The sequence below is a fragment of the Pelodiscus sinensis genome, chromosome 1 (genome assembly GCF_052426305.1).
Source record: "Pelodiscus sinensis isolate ZL-2025 chromosome 1, ASM5242630v1, whole genome shotgun sequence".
Lineage (NCBI taxonomy): Eukaryota > Metazoa > Chordata > Testudines > Trionychidae > Pelodiscus > Pelodiscus sinensis.
The window spans coordinates 2,037,430-2,059,089 of NC_143052.1; the positions used below are offsets into that span (position 1 = coordinate 2,037,430).

Genomic DNA, 21,660 nt, shown 5'->3' on the forward strand with positions numbered 1-21,660 from the left:
CCCGGAGCTGGGGGGCAAACACTCGCCCAGAGCTGGGGGGCAAACACTCGCCCAGAGCTGGGGGGCAAACACTCACGCAGAGCTGGGGGGTAAACACTCGCCCAGAGCTGGGGGGCAAACACTCACGCAGAGCTGGGGGGTAAACACTCGCCCAGAGCTGGGGGGCAAACACTCGCCCAGAGCTGGGGGGCAAACACTCGCCCAGAGCTGGGGGGCAAACACTCGCCTGGAGCCGGGGGCCAAACACTCGCCCAGAGCTGGGGGGCAAACACTCGCCCAGAGCCGGGGGGCAAACACTCGCCTGGAGCCGGGGGGCAAACACTCGCCCAGAGCTGGGGGGCAAACACTCGCCCAGAGCCGGGGGGCAAACACTCGCCCAGAGCTGGGGGGCAAACACTCGCCTGGAGCCGGGGGGCAAACACTCGCCCAGAGCTGGGGGGCAAACACTCGCCCAGAGCCGGGGGGCAAACACTCGCCCAGAGCCGGGGGGCAAACACTCGCCTGGAGCCGGGGGGCAAACACTCGCCCAGAGCCGGGGGGCAAACACTCGCCCAGAGCCGGGGGGCAAACACTCGCCCAGAGCCGGGGGGCAAACACTCGCCCAGAGCTGGGGGGCAAACACTCGCCCAGAGCTGGGGGGCAAACACTCGCCCAGAGCCGGGGGGCAAACACTCGCCTGGAGCCGGGGGGCAAACACTCGCCCGGAGCCGGGGGGCAAACACTCGCCTGGAGCCGGGGGGCAAACACTCGCCCAGAGCTGGGGGGCAAACACTCGCCCAGAGCCGGGGGGCAAACACTCGCCTGGAGCCGGGGGGCAAACACTCGCCCAGAGCTGGGGGGCAAACACTCACGCAGAGCTGGGGGGTAAACACTCGCCCAGAGCTGGGGGGCAAACACTCACGCAGAGCTGGGGGGTAAACACTCGCCCAGAGCTGGGGGGCAAACACTCGCCCAGAGCTGGGGGCAAACACTCGCCCAGAGCTGGGGGGCAAACACTCGCCCAGAGCTGGGGGCAAACACTCGCCCAGAGCTGGGGGGTAAACACTCGCCCAGAGCCGGGGGGCAAACACTCGCCCAGAGCTGGGGGGTAAACACTCGCCCAGAGCTGGGGGGTAAACACTCGCCCAGAGCTGGGGGGTAAACACTCGCCCAGAGCCGGGGGGCAAACACTCACGCAGAGCTGGGGGGTAAACACTCGCCCAGAGCCGGGGGGTAAACACTCGCCTGGAGCCGGGGGGCAAACACTCGCCCAGAGCTGGGGGGCAAACACTCGCCTGGAGCCGGGGGCCAAACACTCGCCCAGAGCTGGGGGGCAAACACTCGCCCAGAGCCGGGGGGCAAACACTCGCCCAGAGCTGGGGGGCAAACACTCGCCCAGAGCCGGGGGGCAAACACTCGCCCAGAGCCGGGGGGCAAACACTCGCCCAGAGCTGGGGGGCAAACACTCGCCTGGAGCCGGGGGGCAAACACTCGCCCAGAGCTGGGGGCAAACACTCGCCCAGAGCTGGGGGGCAAACACTCGCCTGGAGCCGGGGGGCAAACACTCGCCCAGAGCCGGGGGGCAAACACTCGCCCGGAGCCGGGGGGCAAACACTCGCCTGGAGCCGGGGGGCAAACACTCCCCGGAGCTGGGGGGCAAACACTCGCCCAGAGCTGGGGGGCAAACACTCGCCCAGAGCTGGGGGGCAAACACTCACGCAGAGCTGGGGGGTAAACACTCGCCCAGAGCTGGGGGGCAAACACTCACGCAGAGCTGGGGGGTAAACACTCGCCCAGAGCTGGGGGGCAAACACTCGCCCAGAGCTGGGGGGCAAACACTCGCCCAGAGCTGGGGGGCAAACACTCGCCTGGAGCCGGGGGCCAAACACTCGCCCAGAGCTGGGGGGCAAACACTCGCCCAGAGCCGGGGGGCAAACACTCGCCTGGAGCCGGGGGGCAAACACTCGCCCAGAGCTGGGGGGCAAACACTCGCCCAGAGCCGGGGGGCAAACACTCGCCCAGAGCTGGGGGGCAAACACTCGCCTGGAGCCGGGGGGCAAACACTCGCCCAGAGCTGGGGGGCAAACACTCGCCCAGAGCCGGGGGGCAAACACTCGCCCAGAGCTGGGGGGCAAACACTCGCCTGGAGCCGGGGGGCAAACACTCGCCCAGAGCCGGGGGGCAAACACTCGCCCAGAGCCGGGGGGCAAACACTCGCCCAGAGCCGGGGGGCAAACACTCGCCCAGAGCTGGGGGGCAAACACTCGCCCAGAGCTGGGGGGCAAACACTCGCCCAGAGCCGGGGGGCAAACACTCGCCTGGAGCCGGGGGGCAAACACTCGCCCGGAGCCGGGGGGCAAACACTCGCCTGGAGCCGGGGGGCAAACACTCGCCCAGAGCTGGGGGGCAAACACTCGCCCAGAGCCGGGGGGCAAACACTCGCCTGGAGCCGGGGGGCAAACACTCGCCCAGAGCTGGGGGGCAAACACTCGCCCAGAGCTGGGGGGCAAACACTCACGCAGAGCTGGGGGGTAAACACTCGCCCAGAGCTGGGGGGCAAACACTCACGCAGAGCTGGGGGGTAAACACTCGCCCAGAGCTGGGGGGCAAACACTCACGCAGAGCTGGGGGGTAAACACTCGCCCAGAGCTGGGGGGCAAACACTCGCCCAGAGCTGGGGGCAAACACTCGCCCAGAGCTGGGGGGCAAACACTCGCCCAGAGCTGGGGGCAAACACTCGCCCAGAGCTGGGGGGTAAACACTCGCCCAGAGCCGGGGGGCAAACACTCGCCCAGAGCTGGGGGGTAAACACTCGCCCAGAGCTGGGGGGTAAACACTCGCCCAGAGCTGGGGGGTAAACACTCGCCCAGAGCCGGGGGGCAAACACTCACGCAGAGCTGGGGGGTAAACACTCGCCCAGAGCCGGGGGGTAAACACTCGCCTGGAGCCGGGGGGCAAACACTCGCCCAGAGCTGGGGGGTAAACACTCACCCAGAGCCGGGGGGCAAACACTCGCCTGGAGCCGGGGGGCAAACACTCGCCTGGAGCTGGGGGGCAAACACTCGCCCGGAGCCGGGGGGCAAACACTCGCCTGGAGCCGGGGGGCAAACACTCGCCTGGAGCCGGGGGGCAAACACTCACCCAGAGCCGGGGGGCAAACACTCGCATGGAGCCGGGGGGCAAACACTCCCCGGAGCTGGGGGGCAAACACTCGCATGGAGCTGGGGGGCAAACACTCGCATGGAGCTGGGGGGCAAACACTCCCCGGAGCTGGGGGGCAAACACTCGCATGGAGCCGGGGGGCAAACACTCCCCGGAGCTGGGGGGCAAACACTCGCCTGGAGCCGGGGGGCAAACACTCGCCTGGAGCTGGGGGGCAAACACTCCCCGGAGCTGGGGGGCAAACTGGTAATGGGGGAGAAGGAACCGCAGGGGCTGTTTGCCGTGCGTCTCCACCGCCCGCAAGTCCCAAACCCCACGGGAGGGTTCCCCGTGAGCTCTGCTCCAGGAATTCTTGGGGGGCGACCTGTGGGGCTGGGCCCTGCGCACTCCCTGTCCAGCAGCCCCCGCCCGCTGCCCGCCGGGCTCCTGCCCCCGAGTGACCCAATTCGCTTTCTCACGGGTTGCTCCCTGGGGCTGACTCAGCAGCCGGGAAGCCGCGTCCAGCCACACTGAGCGAGCCCCGGGGCCTGGCCAGACCTTCCACCCAGACAGCTGCTGGGCCAGGGCAAAGGGCTGCCGGGCGCTGGGGCCTGGCCAGGGCCTCCCCGCTCAGCCGGGCAGGCAGGCAGCAGCCTCCCAGGCCAGCCGGCTGGTGCCCGGAGCTTCCCGGCTGCAGGGCGCGGGGAGCAGGGCCGGCTGCACCCTGACCCGTGCCCTCGGGTGCGGAGTGACGCTGCCACCAGCCCTCCTGCCCAGCCCATGCTGCCCCCCCCCCCGGCCTGCCTGGACGCCCTTGGCCCTTAGATAGGCCGGGCTCCAACACCCTCCCCTCCCCTCCCCACCGCCCTGGCCTCCAGCTCCGGGGCGGGCGGAGAGGGACCCGGCGGGGCCGTGGCGGGGTGGCAGAGGCTGGTGAGCCAGGGCGGCCGCGGGGCAGAGAAACACCGCCTGGGGGGCAGGTCACTCGGGCGACTCGTCCCCGTGGCAGGGGGCTCTGGGAAAGGCTCCAGCGCCCTGATTGGAAGGGGCAGGGGGTGGGGAGTCTCCTGCGGGTCAGTGCCCGGCCCGGACACGTGCAGCGGGGCGCTGGGGGCGGGGGGGGGCGTGTTACGCCCAGGTCCCTACTGGCAGCGGGGGGGGCGGAGGGGGGGCGTGTTACGCCCAGGTCCCTGCTGGCAGCGGGGGGGGGGAGGGGGGGGCGTGTTATGCCCAGGTCCCTACTGGCAGCGGGGGGGGGCGGAGGGGGGGGCGTGTTACGCCCAGGTCCCTGCTGGTAGCAGGGGGGCGGAGGGGGGGGCGTGTTACGCCCAGGTCCCTACTGGCAGCGGGGGGGGCGGAGGGGGGGGCGTGTTACGCCCAGGTCCCTGCTGGTAGCAGGGGGGCGGAGGGGGGGGCGTGTTACGCCCAGGTCCCTGCTGGCAGCGGGGGGGGCGGAGGGGGGGGGCGTGTTACGCCCAGGTCCCTGCTGGCAGCAGGGGGGTGGAGGGGGGGGCGTGTTACGCCCAGGTCCCTGCTGGCAGCGGGGGGGGGCGGAGGGGGGGGCGTGTTACGCCCAGGTCCCTGCTGGCAGCGGGGGGGGGGGAGGGGGGGGGCGTGTTACGCCCAGGTCCCTGCTGGCAGCGGGGGGGCGGAGGGGGGGGCGTGTTACGCCCAGGTCCCTGCTGGCAGCGGGGGGGGCGGAGGGGGGGGCGTGTTACGCCCAGGTCCCTGCTGGCAGCGGGGGGGCGGAGGGGGGGGCGTGTTACGCCCAGGTCCCTGCTGGCAGCGGGGGGGCGGAGGGGGGGGCGTGTTACGCCCAGGTCCCTACTGGCAGCGGGGGGGGCGGGGGGGGGGCGTGTTACGCCCAGGTCCCTGCTGGCAGCGGGGGGGCGGAGGGGGGGGCGTGTTACGCCCAGGTCCCTGCTGGCAGCGGGGGGGGCGGAGGGGGGGGCGTGTTACGCCCAGGTCCCTGCTGGCAGCGGGGGGGCGGAGGGGGGGGCGTGTTACGCCCAGGTCCCTGCTGGCAGCGGGGGGGGCGGAGGGGGGGGCGTGTTACGCCCAGGTCCCTGCTGGTAGCGGGGGGGCGGGGGGGGGGCGTGTTACGCCCAGGTCCCTGCTGGCAGCGGGGGGGGCGGAGGGGGGGGCGTGTTACGCCCAGGTCCCTGCTGGCAGCGGGGGGGCGGAGGGGGGGCGTGTTACGCCCAGGTCCCTGCTGGCAGCGGGGGGGGCGGAGGGGGGGGCGTGTTACGCCCAGGTCCCTGCTGGCAGCGGGGGGGGGCGGAGGGGGGGGCGTGTTACGCCCAGGTCCCTGCTGGCAGCGGGGGGGGCGGAGGGGGGGGCGTGTTACGCCCAGGTCCCTGCTGGCAGCGGGGGGGGCGGAGGGGGGGGCGTGTTACGCCCAGGTCCCTGCTGGCAGCGGGGGGGCGGAGGGGGGGGGCGTGTTACGCCCAGGTCCCTGCTGGCAGCGGGGGGGGCGGAGGGGGGGGGCGTGTTACGCCCAGGTCCCTGCTGGCAGCGGGGGGGCGGAGGGGGGGGCGTGTTACGCCCAGGTCCCTGCTGGCAGCGGGGGGGGCGGAGGGGGGGGCGTGTTACGCCCAGGTCCCTGCTGGCAGCGGGGGGGGCGGAGGGGGGGGCGTGTTACGCCCAGGTCCCTGCTGGCAGCGGGGGGGGCGGAGGGGGGGGCGTGTTACGCCCAGGTCCCTGCTGGCAGCGGGGGGGCGGAGGGGGGGCGTGTTACGCCCAGGTCCCTGCTGGCAGCAGGGGGGCAGGGGGGGGGCGTGTTACGCCCAGGTCCCTGCTGGCAGCGGGGGGGCGGAGGGGGGGGCGTGTTACGCCCAGGTCCCTGCTGCCAGCGGGGGGGGAGGGGGGCAGAGACACGGATGCCGCTCAGCCTGGCCCGCGGGGCGCAGGGGGGCAGGGCTGCCGGGTGGGAGCTGGGCGCTGCGGGCAGAGGGGAGCCCAGGGCAGGCGGGTCTGGGCACCAGGGGGACTCGGTCACAGGATCGGGCCCGGTTAAGGGGGCGCACTGCGGCCCGTAGCCGCTAGAGGGCGCCGCCCCACAAGCTCCCGTCTGGGCCGGTCGGTTCCCGGCCACGGACTCTGGCTGGGGGCGCCCCGGAGCCGCTCGCGGGGTTGGAGTCCGGACCCCCGGCAGGGCGGAGCGGGGTGTGGGGGGTCGGCTCCCTTGCAGGCCCGGGGGGGGAGGGGCAGCCTGCGTCCTCCGCCCGCCCCCAGCCCCCCACGAGTCCCTAGCGCCCCCTTCAGCCCTGCTCGTGGGAGCCCCCAGCTCCTGCGAGACCCCAGCCCTCCATATATATCGGCCCATGCCCCACGAGTCCCCCAGCACCCCACAAGCCCCCAGCCCCCCACTTCTGCCTCTGCCCCTGCCCCCACAAGCCCCCAGCCCCCCACTTCTGCCTCTGCCCCTGCCCCCACAAGCCCCCAGCCCCCCACTTCTGTCTCTGCCCCTGCCCCCACAAGCCCCCAGCCCCCCACTTCTGCCTCTGCCCCACACAAACCCCCAGCCCCACACTTCTGCCTCTGCCCCCACAAGCCCCCAAACCTCCACTTCTGCCTCTGCCCCCACAAACTCCCAGCCCCCCACTTCTGCCTCTGCCCCCACAAGCCCCCAAACCTCCACTTCTGCCTCTGCCCCACACAAACCCCCAGCCCCCCACTTCTGCCTCTGCCCCTGCCCCCACAAGCCCCCAGTGCCCCACTTCTGCCTCTGCCCCCACAAACCCCCAGCCCCCCACTTCTGCCCCTGCCCCCACAAGTCCCCCACTTCTGCCTCTGCCCCACACAAACCCCCAGCACCCCACTTCTGCCTCTGTCCCTGCCCCCACAAGCCCCCAGCCCCCCACTTCTGCCTCTGCCTCCATGAGACCACAGAGCCCTGCTTCCGCCCTGCTCCCTGACACCCCCAGCCCCCCACTTCTGCCTCTGCCCCCACAAGTCCCCAGCCCCCCACTTCTGCCTCTGCCCCCACAAGCCCCCAGCCCCCCACTTCTGCCTCTGCCCCCACAAGCCTCCAGCCCCCCACTTCTGCCTCTGCCCCCACAAGCCCCCAGCCCCCCACTTCTGCCTCTGCCCCCATGAGGCCTCAACACCTGCAAGATCCCAGGTGCCTTCATTTCAGCCAGTGCCCCCCTAACATCCCAGACCCCCCCACGCACTTTACCCCATGCCACCCATGAGCCCCCTCCCCATGAGCCCCCATCCCCTGCTTCAGCCAGTGGCCCCCTAAGGCCCGAGCCCCCTTAGTCTGTGCCCCCCAAAGCCCCTGTGAGGTAGCGGGTTGTGTTGCTTTGGAGGTTGGGTGCCGTCCCTGCTGCTGTCGGGGCAGGACTCCCAGGTGTGTGGGGCCCAGACCCCGGAGCTCACAACCCCTGGGGGCTGGGGGCAGGGCCTGGGGGAAGAGCCGGTCTGGGCTGGGCTAGGATGAGCCAAGAACCCTTCCGTTCTACCTGCCGCCGGAGAGTCCCCTCTGGCTTGAGGTGGGGGGCAGGGTCAGGGACCCCTGACACGCTGTGACCCCCCCGTGCAACCCCAGGGTCCCCCTCAGCCTAGGCCCCTGTGGCGCCCGCACTGCCCCACGCCCTGGGTGGGTTTGCAGACACGGAACAGGCTGGCACAGAGCCACAGCGGAGGGGCTCCCCCCTCACTCCCCCGAGCCTGGCTGGCTTTTCAGGGCTGGGGGCGCCGCGACTGACCCGTCTGGAGCAGATCGGCCGAGCAGGGCAGAGGCTGCCGCGGTCACTTGTCTGCCCCCAGGACGCAATACGAGGCCCCCAACGGGCAGCCCCCCAGCAACTCACTGGCCACCCGCTGGGCGTTCGCTTCCGGGCGCTGGCGGGGGGCACGAGCCAGGGGCCGCCAGTCGCAAATGGCCCCAGGACGGCGTGGGCGGCTGGGTGACCCCATGCAGGCCTCTGCAGTCCGCCCACGGTCCTCCCTCGGGCAGGGCCCTGCCAGGCCCCAGCGCCCGCCGCTGCCTTTGCTCCTGCAGGCGGGGGCCGGGCAGGGGCAGGGGGGCTGGGCGGGGGCCAGGGGAGCCGGGTGGGGGCCGGGGGGCCGGGCGGGGGCAGAGGAGCCGGGCGGGGGCCAGGGGGGCCAGGTGGGGGCCGGGGACAGGGGAGCCGGGTGGGGGCAGGGGGGCCGGGCGGGGGCAGGGGGGCCGGGCGGGGGCAGGGGGGCCGGGCGGGGGCAGAGGAGCCGGGCGGGGGCCAGGGGACCCGGGCGGGGGCAGGGGGGCCGGGTGGGGGCAGGGCCAGGGGAGCCGGGCGGGGGCAGGGGAGCCGGGGCGGGGGCAGGGAGGCCGGGCGGGGGCAGGGGGGCCGGGCGGGGGCAGGGCCAGGGGAGCCGGGCGGGGGCCGGGGGGCCGGGCGGGGGCAGGGGGGCCGGGTGGGGGCCGGGGACAGGGGAGCTGGGCAGGGACAGGGGGGCCGGGCGGGGGCAGGGGAGCCGGGCGGGGGCAGGGGAGCCGGGCGAGGGCAGGGGGGCCAGGTGGGGGCCGGGCGGGGGCCGGGGGCAGGGGAGCCGGGCGGGGGCAGGGCGGGGGCAGGGGGGCAGGGCGGGGGGCTCCGTCCCTCCTCTTGCAGGGTCCGGCCCAGCTTGGAAAGAGGAGCCGGAGAGTCTAGGGCAGGGAGTCCCTGCTGCTTCCCCCCCCCCCCCCCCGCCCGCCCAGGGTTCTCCAGGCGCCCTTCCTGCCGGATCAGCGTCTCGCTCAGCAGCGCGCGGCCCCTTTGGGACAGGCCTGGGCTGGGCTTCGGGACCTGCGAGAACGCGACCCTGTCGGCAAACCAGGCGACCGCCCGTCCCGGCGCCCAGCACGTGGCCCCAGGCAACACGAGCCAGCAAAGGCTGCGGCTTCAGAGGAGCCCCCACAAGATGCCTTGCACAGCGACCCTGACCCTGGCGTGCCGGGCGTGGTGGACACGGGTGCAAGGTATCACACGAGTGCTATCACAAGGGTGTGTTCACAGGCGCGTGCTGTCACACGGGTGCAAGGTATCACACGAGTGCTATCACAAGAGTGTGTTCACAGGCGCGTGCTGTCACACGGGTGCAAGTTATCACACGAGTGCTGTCACAAGAGTGTGTTCACAGGCGCGTGCTGTCACACGGTTGCAAGGTATCACACGAGTGCTGTCACACGGGTGGGTTCACAGGCGCGTGCTGTCACACGGGTGCATGGTATCACACGGGTGCAGACACAAGTGCGTGCTGTCACACGGGTGCGGACACAGGTGCGTGTTGTCACACAGTTGCAGACACATGCTCATGCAGTCACACAGGTGTGGACACTGGCACGTGCTGACTCATGGGTGCAAATACAGGTGCATGCAGTCACACGGGTGCAGACAGAGGTACGTTCTGGCTCACGGGTGCGGACAAAGGCGCGTGCTGTTGCATGGGTGCGGACACAGGCGTGTGCTGTGTGACGTAGTGGGGGTACTTGCTGGGCTGTGGTGACCCCTGCTGTCTGGAGCAAGACCCAGCAGGGAAAACCTCGCTAGGCAGAGGTAAGGCCAAACTGGTTGAACCAGTGGCCAGACACCCCCCATGGAGAGGAACAAAGGAAGGTGGATGCTGCCCTGACTGCAGGGGCAGGGCTGGAAGGGAATTTAGTTAGACTGTGGGAGAGCATGGAGGAGAGCCTAGGAGAAGGGGCTGGAGTTTAGGGGCCCAGTCTCCCCCATCTCAAGGGGGCCTGAGGCATCCTAGCCCAGCTCTGTGGCCAGACTACATCTGTGCTGGGCTGTATCCTGGAGAGGCAATAAACTTCCTCTATTCCACCGGCTGGTGCAGTCTGTTTGTGCCATTTCGGGGTGCAGGAGACAGGGGACCCCCAACGCGCCGTCACACTGGTGTCAGAAGTGGGATGCACTGCACCCCGTGGATGAAGCTTCCAGCGGCGAGCGACAAGGCGCAGTAGAAGCAAGAGCCCTGGAGCCAGGCGTGCTGGAGACAGAGCGAAGCGGTTCCTGGGAATCGTGGGGCGCTGCAGCACTAGACTGGTGAGTCTGCACCGAGGGGCCCAGCGGGCAGATGGCCTACGCCCGACTCTTGAAGGCAGAGCTGGTGGGGCTGTGCAGAGAGAGGGGCTTGCCTGTGCAGAAAGCAACCAAGGCCCAGCTGATTGCTCAGCTAGAAGAGAACGACCAGCCACAGGGCCAGGATCTTGTCCCCAGGGGAAGCAGCCAGACCCCCCCTGAGAGTGTGTCAGGCTCAGAGAGGGGGAGGAGCGCTGGAACCCACCGGAGAGATGAGACAGCGTCTCCCGGGAGGCCTGCAAGCCGTAGCCCATCTAGGGCAGGGGCCAGCCCAGCGGAGCTGCGGCGGCTGGAGATCCAGCTGCGGATCAGGGAATTGGAAGTAGAGGACCGAGAGAAGGACCGCCAGGACCGAGAGAGGGAGCGCCAAGATCGAGAGAAGGAGCGCCAGGACCGAGAGAGGCAGCGGCAGGATGAGCTGGCCATGGCAGAGCGGAGAACCGGCGGGGCACCGGCTGCGCCAAGTGCAGATGGGCCCCAAGGTCCCGGGGCTGCCAGACGCTTGGAGAGGCTCGTGGTGGCCCAATTGAAGGACATGGGTGACATAGACGGGTTCCTCAGCTCCTTTGAGAGGGCCTGTGGACTGCAACGGGTCCCCCCAGCTGACTGGCTGCAGGAGCTCATCCCCGCACTGAACCAGGAGGCGGCCGGAGTGCTCAGTCAGCTGGAGGACCTACAGCCAGGGGATTACAACCGAGTCAAGGAGGCCCTGCTGCACAAGTTCGGGCTGACCCCCGAGATGTACAGGAAGAAGTTCCGGGGGGGTACAGAAAGGGCCACGGGAGACCTATGTGGATCTGGCCTCCCGCCTGGCGCAATACGGCCGCAAGTGGGTGTCTGGAGTCGGAGCCCAGACCGCAGAGGAGCTGCTCAAGCTGGTCATGATGGAGCAGTTCTATGAAGCGTGCCCACCCAAACTGAGGCTGTGGCTCAAGGACCGGAGACCAGAGAACCCCCAGGAGGCCGGGAGACTGGCGGATGAGTTCACGGAGAGCCGGTCCGGGTGTGAACGGGAGTCCCGGAGAGAAAGGGAACCGCGCAGAGACCGGATCTCGGCTGAGCGACGGAGGGAGTCAACTACGGGGCGAGACCAAGGAACAGGTCGTCTGTGCCCCAGAGAACCAGCCAGGGCCTGGACAGAGACAGCCCAAAGCCTAACTTGCCAGCGCTGTGGGCAAAAAGGCCACAAGAGGGCTCAGTGCACCAGGTCCCAGGACCGGGGACTTTCCAGGGTTAACTGGCTGGGGCGGGAGGAAGGGCAGGCTGCCCCAGAGGCAGGGGCTGGCAGGCAAACCTCAGCTCAGAGAGAGGGGAAGGATGCTCAGTGCACCTCCCCTGGGAGGTCTGATTCTCAGGAGGCGGATTTCTCCGTGTACCGGGTGGGGGCAGGACGGCCCCTGCGGAGCGAGTGCCTCATACCCCTGGAGGTGGATGGTAGGAAGGTGACGGGCTTCTGGGACACGGGGGCGGAGGTGACTCTGGCCCGATCCGACATAGTGGCCCCGGAGCGGATACTACCCCACACCCAGCTGACCCTGAAGGGCATAGACGGGTCCCCGTTTAAGGTGCCTGTAGCCAGGGTGCATCTGAAATGGGGGGCCAAGGAAGGCCTCAAGGAAGTGGGGGTGCACCCGCACTTGCCCACCGAGGTGCTGATGGGGAATGACCTAGAGGAGTGGCCCCATGAATCCCAGCGGGCTCTAGTCACTACCCGGAGCCAGAGCCAGCGGGGGGCTGACAACGTGGGTCCAGGGAAGGACTCCGGGCAGCGTCCTCAGGGTCCCATCCCAGTGGACACGGGGTCCAGCCAGGCTGGGACTCCGGACCTAGACAAAGGTGGGGAACAGGTCCTGATCCCTGCCTCAGCAGCTGAATTCCAGGCTGAGGTGCAGGCAGACCCCTCCTTGCAGAGGCTGAGGGATCAGGCTGGCCTCCGTGCAGCTCAGCCCCGGGGGAGAGGTGGCCAGGAGAGATTCCTGCGGGAGCGTGGACTCCTGTTCCGTGAGTGGCTCCCCCCCAGGAAGGCGAGGGCATGGGGGGTCCAGCGGCAGCTGGTCGTCCCCCGAAAGTATCGCCTCAAGCTGCTGTATTTGGCCCACGACGTCCCCGTTGGGGGCCACCGGGGGATCCGGAGCACCCGGCTGAAGCTGCTCCAGCACTTCTACTGGCCGGGAATCTTTACAGCCGTGCAGCGGTACTGCCGGTCCTGTGACTCCTGCCAGAGGGGCGGGAAGGCCCAAGACAGGAGGAAAGCGGCTTGGGGGTCTCTACCCCAGATAGACCCTCTGGGCTTGCTGAGAGAGTTATGGGAGGGGAAGACCTCCCTGGATGGAGCTTCGGGGGTGGAAGCCGCCCTGGCTGTCCAGAGAAGGCTCACTGGGCTCATGGCCCCGGCCCGAGAGACCCTGGCCAGAGATCAAGGCCAGCGGAAGGGTGGGTGTGACCCCCGAGGACAGGCCTGCGCCAGTCGCCCTGGAGCGGGGCGGCGAGTGGACAGAGGGAAGCCAGCTCATGTGGGGCCTTGCCACGGCCGGCCCGAGTCAAGGGGAGCACCCATGTCCCCGGGGCGGGTTCCCACGCAGAGGACCCGAACTTCCCTAGGTCACGAGCGGAGTGACCCTGCTCAGTTCGCTCTCGGAGGGGGGAGAACTGTGACGTAGTGGGGGTACTTGCTGGGCTGTGGTGACCCCTGCTGTCTGGAGCAAGACCCAGCAGGGAAAACCTCGCTAGGCAGAGGTAAGGCCAAACTGGTTGAACCAGTGGCCAGACACCCCCCATGGAGAGGAACAAAGGAAGGTGGATGCTGCCCTGACTGCGGGGGCAGTGCTGGAAGGGAATTTAGTTAGACTGTGGGAGAGCATGGAGGAGAGCCTAGGAGAAGGGACTGGAGTTTAGGGGCCCAGTCTCCCCCATCTCAAGGGGGCCTGAGGCATCCTAGCCCAGCTCTGTGGCCAGACTACATCTGTGCTGGGCTGTATCCTGGAGAGGCAATAAACTTCCTCTATTCCACCGGCTGGTGCAGTCTGTTTGTGCCATTTCGGGGTGCAGGAGACGGGGAACCCCCAACGCGCCGTCACACTGCGGACACAGGCGTGTGCTGTCACACAGGTGCATGGTATCACATGAATGCGGACACAGGTGCATGCAGTCACACGGGTGCAGACACAGGTGCATGCTGGCTTACAGGTGCGGACAAAGATGCGTGCTGTTGCACTGGTGCAGACACAGGTGGGTGCTGTCACACAGGTGCGGACACAGGCGCATGCTGGTTCAAGGGTGCAGACACAGGTGCATGCAGTCACACGGGTGCAGACACAGGTGCGTGCTGGCTCACAGGTGCGGACAAAGGCACATGCTGTCACATGGGTGAGGACACAGGCACATGTTGTTGCATGGGTGCAGACACAGATGCGTGCTGTCACACGGGTGCATGTTATCACATGGGTGCAGACACAGATGCGTACTGTCACACGGGTGCATGGTATCACATGGGTGCAGACACAGATGCGTGTTGTCACATGGGTGCAGACACAGTGCGTGCAGTTACATGGGTGCGGACACAGGTGCGTGCTGTCGCACGGGTGTGGACACAGGTGCATGCAGTCACACGGGTGCAGACACAAGCGCATGCTGTCGCATGGGTGCGTACACAGGTTCGCGTTGTCACACGGGTGCAGACAGATGCATGCAGTCACATGGGTGAGGACACAGGTGCATGTTGTCGCACGGGTACGGACGCAGGTGCATGCAGTCACACAGGTGTGGACACAGGTGCGTGCAGTCACGGTGCGGACACAGGTGCGTGCAGTTACATGGGTGCGGACACAGGTGCGTGCTGGCTCACGGATGCAGACAAAGGCGTATGCTGTTGCATGGGTGTGGACACAGGTGCGTGCAGTCACGGGTGCGGACACAGGTGCATGCAGTTACATGGGTGCGGACACAGCTGCGTGCTGTCGCACAGGTGTGGACACAGGTGCATGCAGTTACATGGTTGCGGACACAGGTGCGTGCTGTCGCACGGGTGTGGACACAGGTGCGTGCAGTTACATGGGTGCGGACACAGGTGCGTGCTGGCTCACGGATGCAGACAAAGGCGTATGCTGTCGCACGGGTGCGGACACAGGCGTGTGCTGTTGCACGGGTGCGGACACAGGCGTGTGCTGTCGCACGGGTGCGGACACAAGCGTGTGCTGTTGCACGGGTGCGGACACAGGCGTGTGCTGTTGCACGGGCGCGGACACAGGCGTGTGCTGTCGCACAGGTGTGGACACAGGCGTGTGCTGTTGCACGGGTGCGGACACAGGCGTGTGCTGTCGCACGGGTGCGGACACAGGCGTGTGCTGTTGCACGGGCGCGGACACAGGCGTGTGCTGTCGCACAGGTGTGGACACAGGTGCGTGGTGTAACACGGGCCCATCACGCCCGTGCCAGGAAGCTCGGCCTGCCCCAGCCCAGGTGAAGTTGTTCTGCAGCGAGAGAAACCCCCACTCTCCGTTTCGAAGCATTTCACCCCACAATCTTGGGGTCACTCAGGATTTTACCCCCAAATTCCTCTCGGTTGGGAATTTCCACAGGCTTCTGAACTGCAATGTCCCCTCTCCCCCCTTCCCTGTGCCCTGCTCCCTGGGATGGAGGGGGAGGAGGTTTGGGGGCAAGGTTGCATTCACAGGCCCAGAGTGATATTCCCCCTTGGGGGTGCAAAGTGGGGGATGGGCAGGAGGGCCTGGCTCTTCCTGGGAGCAAACACGGCTGAGGGGTCGCCCTGGGGTGCCCGGGGGCTCGGACACAGGCCGGCGTGAGAGCCGGGGGGGTCGGAGGGCTTGGTGCCAGCTGTGCCCCTCGGTGTGCCCGGCGGGGTGGGGTAATCCCCCCAGTGTCCCTGGCCTGCGAGTGGCGGCTGAGCCCGGATTGCTCGCTAAGAGGCTTGGGCCGGGCCCGCGGGGCTTTGTGTGTTTGTGTCTAATCCCCCCGGGAGCGTCGCCAAGGCAGCTGCACCGCCCGGGAGCGCCCCAGGCCGCCGGCCCCACGCACACTCGGCGTTACCAGGCTGCCGGCGGCTGGGGACGCGGTTCCCAGATCCCCGGCCCCGTGCGATGGGCGGCACAGCCAGCGCCGGGCTCCGCCGTGGGCAGCGGTATCGCCGGGGGGGGGAATTCAGAGTGAAGTCCAAGCCACCCCCCGGCACGCCCAGAGTGGAATGGCCCAGGAGGCTCTAGACCAATCGTTCCCGGATCTGGAGCAGCACCCCCGGCGTTCCCTGGGCGGAGGGGCAGCGGTGGGATCCCGTCCTGCCCACGCACCAGTCGGACGGGACGCACCCGAGGGATGGGGCAGGGCGGGAGCGCAGCCACGGCCCCACTGACCGGCTTTCCAGGGCCCACAGACGCTGAAGACAGCTGCCTGGGGGGGGGGGGGGACACGTCCCAGTGCCCCTGGGTCCAAGGGATTGGTATTCAGCTGCAGCCCGGTATCCCACCGCTGCCCCCCACTGCGCTCGGCAGCCTGTGGGCAAAGACAGTGCCCGGCCGGGGGCAGGGGGCTTACCAGGGACCCTGCCTGGCTGATGCCCGCGCTGCCTCCCCCCGCCCCCAACCAGCAGCTGGAGTGGTGAGAAGGCTGCGGGGGCCAAGCTGGGCAGGGAGGGCCGGGCCAGATAGTGTCGCTTGTTTGCACATCGCAGGCATCTCTACTCCTCCGGACTCAGCAACAGCTGCTCGGGCGGCTCCCCCCGCAGGAGGCCGGGCAGGGGCCCGCTCAGCCTGGGGCGCCAGGGGCAGGGCCTGGGAGCTGCCAAGAACACAGGCAGCAGCCTCGTGCACCCTTGGCATGGTCACCCCCAGCGACCCGCGGGATGTAACCTCTGGGTTCAGTGGGCCTGAGGCTAACAGCCTACTACTGCTACCCGCGGGATGTAACCTCTGGGTTCAATGGGCCTGAGGCTAACAGCCTACTACTGCTACCCGCGGGATGTAACCTCTGGGTTCAATGGGCCTGAGGCTAACAGCCTACTACTGCTACCCGCGGGATGTAACCTCTGGGTTCAGTGGGACTGAGGCTAACAGCCTACTACTGCTACCCGCGGGATGTAACCTCTGGGTTCAGTGGGCCTGAGGCTAACAGCCTACTACTGCTACCGCAGGATGTAACCTCTGGGTTCAGTGGGCCTGAGGCTAACAGCCTACTACTGCTACCCGCGGGATGTAACCTCTGGGTTCAGTGGGCCTGAGGCTAACAGCCTACTACTGCTACCCGCGGGATGTAACCTCTGGGTTCAGTGGGACTGAGGCTAACAGCCTACTACTGCTACCCGCGGGATGTAACCTCTGGGTTCAATGGGACTGAGGCTAACAGCCTACTACTGCTACCCGCGGGATGTAACCTCTGGGTTCAGTGGGACTGAGGCTAACAGCCTACTACTGCTACCCGCGGGATGTAACCTCTGGGTTCAGTGGGCCTGAGGCTAACAGCCTACTACTGCTACCCGCGGGATGTAACCTCTGGGTTCAGTGGGACTGAGGCTAACAGCCTACTACTGCTACCCGTGGGATGTAACCTCTGGGTTCAGTGGGCCTGAGGCTAACAGCCTACTACTGCTACCCGCGGGATGTAACCTCTGGGTTCAGTGGGCCTGAGGCTAACAGCCTACTACTGCTACCCGCGGGATGTAACCTCTGGGTTTAATGGGCCTGAGGCTAACAGCCTACTACTGCTACCCGCGGGATGTAACCTCTGGGTTCAGTGGGCCTGAGGCTAACAGCCTACTACTGCTACCCGCGGGATGTAACCTCTGGGTTTAGAGGCCCTGAGGCTAACAGCCTACTACTGCTACCCGCGGGATGTAACCTCTGGGTTCAGTGGCCCTGAGGCTAACAGCCTACTACTGCTACCCGCGGGATGTAACCTCTGGGTTCAGTGGCCCTGAGGCTAACAGCCTACTACTGCTACCCGCAGGATGTAACCTCTGGGTTCAGTGGGCCTGAGGCTAACAGCCTACTACTGCTACCCGCGGGATGTAACCTCTGGGTTCAGTGGGCCTGAGGCTAACAGCCTACTACTGCTACCCGCGGGATGTAACCTCTGGGTTCAGTGGGCCTGAGGCTAACAGCCTACTACTGCTACCCGCGGGATGTAACCTCTGGGTTCAGTGGGCCTGAGGCTAACAGCCTACTACTGCTACCCGCGGGATGTAACCTCTGGGTTTAGAGGCCCTGAGGCTAACAGCCTACTACTGCTACCCGCGGGATGTAACCTCTGGATTCAGTGGGCCTGAGGCTAACAGCCTACTACTGCTACCCGCGGGATGTAACCTCTGGGTTCAGTGGGCCTGAGGCTAACAGCCTACTACTGCTACCCGTGGGATGTAACCTCTGGGTTCAGTGGGCCTGAGGCTAACAGCCTACTACTGCTACCCGCGGGATGTAACCTCTGGGTTCAGTGGGCCTGAGGCTAACAGCCTACTACTGCTACCCGCGGGATGTAACCTCTGGGTTCAATGGGACTGAGGCTAACAGCCTACTACTGCTACCCGCGGGATGTAACCTCTGGGTTCAGTGGGCCTGAGGCTAACAGCCTACTACTGCTACCCACGGGATGTAACCTCTGGGTTCAATGGGACTGAGGCTAACAGCCTACTACTGCTACCCGCGGGATGTAACCTCTGGGTTCAGTGGGCCTGAGGCTAACAGCCTACTACTGCTACCCACGGGATGTAACCTCTGGGTTCAATGGGACTGAGGCTAACAGCCTACTACTGCTACCCGCGGGATGTAACCTCTGGGTTCAATGGGACTGAGGCTAACAGCCTACTACTGCTACCCGCGGGATGTAACCTCTGGGTTCAGTGGCCCTGAGGCTAACAGCCTACTACTGCTACCCGCGGGATGTAACCTCTGGGTTCAGTGGGCCTGAGGCTAACAGCCTACTACTGCTACCCGCGGGATGTAACCTCTGGGTTCAATGGGCCTGAGGCTAACAGCCTACTACTGCTACCCGCGGGATGTAACCTCTGGGTTCAGTGGGACTGAGGCTAACAGCCTACTACTGCTACCCGCGGGATGTAACCTCTGGGTTCAGTGGGCCTGAGGCTAACAGCCTACTACTGCTACCCGCGGGATGTAACCTCTGGGTTCAGTGGGCCTGAGGCTAACAGCCTACTACTGCTACCCGCGGGATGTAACCTCTGGGTTCAGTGGGCCTGAGGCTAACAGCCTACTACTGCTACCCACGGGATGTAACCTCTGGGTTCAGTGGGCCTGAGGCTAACAGCCTACTACTGCTACCCGCGGGATGTAACCTCTGGGTTCAGTGGGCCTGAGGCTAACAGCCTACTACTGCTACCCGCGGGATGTAACCTCTGGGTTCAATGGGCCTGAGGCTAACAGCCTACTACTGCTACCCGCGGGATGTAACCTCTGGGTTCAATGGGACTGAGGCTAACAGCCTACTACTGCTACCCGCGGGATGTAACCTCTGGGTTCAGTGGGCCTGAGGCTAACAGCCTACTACTGCTACCCGCGGGATGTAACCTCTGGGTTCAATGGGCCTGAGGCTAACAGCCTACTACTGCTACCCGCGGGATGTAACCTCTGGGTTCAGTGGGCCTGAGGCTAACAGCCTACTACTGCTACCCGCGGGATGTAACCTCTGGGTTTTATGGGCCTGAGGCTAACAGCCTACTACTGCTACCCGCAGGATGTAACCTCTGGGTTTAATGGGCCTGAGGCTAACAGCCTACTACTGCTACCCGCGGGATGTAACCTCTGGGTTTTATGGGCCTGAGGCTAACAGCCTACTACTGCTACCCGCGGGATGTAACCTCTGGGTTTTATGGGCCTGAGGCTAACAGCCTACTACTGCTACCCGCGGGATGTAACCTCTGGGTTTTATGGGCCTGAGGCTAACAGCCTACTACTGCTACCTGTACCCGGTGCTCTGCCAACATCAGGGCTCTGGTCCCAGGTTCAAAACCTTCTAGCCACCCGGCAAAGCCTTCTTGGTGCGTTAGAGCAGCAGGCTGCTGGGAAGGGCTTGCTCCTTGCTCCCTGGCCACTTCCCCGCGGGCTGCAGGGCCTGGGCTGTGCACACCCAGAGCCCCCAATACTGACCCCCGGCCAGAGAGCCCAGCCGCTGCCTGCCCACGGAATAACACACCCAGGGGGACGCAGGCGGCAGCTACAGGGGCCCCTGGGCCTGGCTGATATTTCCCTGCATTTTGGGGACACACGGAGTTCGGGGGGGCCTGATGGCTGGGGGGGCTGGTGCTGGCAGCAGAGGGACTTGGCGCCAGCCCCACCCCAATTCCCTCCCCCTCCGAGTGGTGCCGGGAGCCAGTGGGGTGCGGCAGGCTGGGGCTGGCTCGTTTGCTGCTGTGGTGCCAGGCCCCTGCTAGCCCCCCAGGCCGCCCCGGAGCCCACGTCCCCCTAAAACGCGAGGCCTGGGGCAGCTGTCCTGGTCCGGCCTCCACGCCAGGGCCCACCAGGACACACACCTGGGGCCCTGGCGTGGAGACGGGCAGCCGAGATCCAGCGAGAAGTGGGGGGGCATGACAAGGCCCTGTTGGCACTTAGACCCCCAGCTTTGGGGCCTGGAAACCCCCTGGGGGGCTGGAGGGTGAGGCCCATGGGTCTTGGGACTGACTGTGGGGCGCCGGCGTCTGGCCTGGGGGAGACAGGCTGCAGGTCCCAGCTGGGGCGGGAACCCGACCTCCCTCGGCTCGGCACGAGCAACCGGCCCCTCGTTTTGAGGGCTCTAAACCAGCCCCTGCCAGGGCGGGGGGCACCGGGCTCCTAGGGGCAGAGCGGCGGGTCAGAGAGGTGCCAGGCCCTGCCAGGGGCGGGAGCAGCCCGCAGCCGCCCAGCTCCAGGGGCCCCCTCTGCACAGCTGGGGCAGGCTGCACCCCTCCTGCCAGACTGCGGGTCGCGCCCCCCGGCCCAGCACGGGATCTCTGTGCCGGGGGCCCGAACCTCCTCTCAGGCTCCCAGAATTCCCCAGGGCCCAGCGAGACACAGGGCCTCTGTCCCCTCTCACTCGCCCCGCCCATGTGCGGAATAAGTCTTGTTCCGTGCGCAGCTCCCAAGCTACATTGCCCAGATCCCACCGAACGCCCTGCCCAGCACGCGTGCACACACGCACACACACACACACACACACAACATCCCCCACCGCCCTACCTCCCCTCCCCCTCCACACACACACACACACACACACACACACACACACACACATCCCCCACCGCCCTACCTCCCCTCCCCCTCCACACACACACACACACACACAACATCCCCCACCACCCTACCTCTCCTCCCCCTCCACACACACACACATACACACAAAACATCCCCCACCGCCCTACCTACCCTCCCCCTCCACACACACACACACACACACACACACACACACACACACATCCCCCACCGCCCTACCTCCCCTCCCCCTCCACACACACACACACACACACACACACACACACACATCCCCCACCGCCCTACCTACCCTCCCCCTCCACACACACACACACACCCCACCGCCCTACCTACCCTCCCCCTCCACACACACACGCACACACACACAACATCCCCCACCGCCCTACCTACCCTCCCCCTCCACACACACACACACACACACACACACACACACACACACAACATCCCCCACCGCCCTACCTCCCCTCCCCCTCCACACACACACACACACACACACACACACACATCCCCCACCACCCTACCTACCCTCCCCCTCCACACACACACACACACACGCAACATCCCCCACCACCCTACCTACCCTCCCCCTCCACACACACACACACACACACACACACACACACACACACACAACATCCCCCACCGCCCTACCTACCCTCCCCCTCCACACACACACACACACACACACACATCCCCCACCGCCCTACCTCCCCTCCCCCTCCACACACACACACACACACACACACAACATCCCCCACCACCCTACCTCTCCTCCCCCTCACACACACACACACACACACACAAAACATCCCCCACCGCCCTACCTACCCTCCCCCTCCACACACACACACACACACACAATATCCCCCACCGCCCTACCTACCCTCCCCCTCCACACACACACACACACACACACACACACACAACATCCCCCACCGCCCTACCTACCCTCCCCCTCCACACACACACACACACACACACACACAACATCCCCCACCGCCCTACCTACCCTCCCCCTCCACACACACACACACACACACAATATCCCCCACCGCCCTACCTACCCTCCCCCTCCACACACACACACACACACACACACACACACACACACACACACAACATCCCCCACCGCCCTACCTACCCTCCCCCTCCACACACACACACACACACACACACACAACATCCCCCACCGCCCTACCTACCCTCCCCCTCCACACACACACACACACACACACACATGACCTCTCCAGTTCTGAGGAGTGAAGCCGGTTGCCCAGTGG

At 67.0% G+C, this 21,660-nt stretch overlaps 1 pseudogene across 1 annotated transcript in view; it reads left to right on the plus strand.

Annotated features, from left to right (window-relative positions):
• The window catches only part of LOC142825021 (adenylate kinase 8 pseudogene), a 378,854-nt pseudogene that overhangs the window by 247,441 nt on the left and 109,753 nt on the right, over positions 1-21,660 (plus strand). The window lies entirely within an intron of this gene.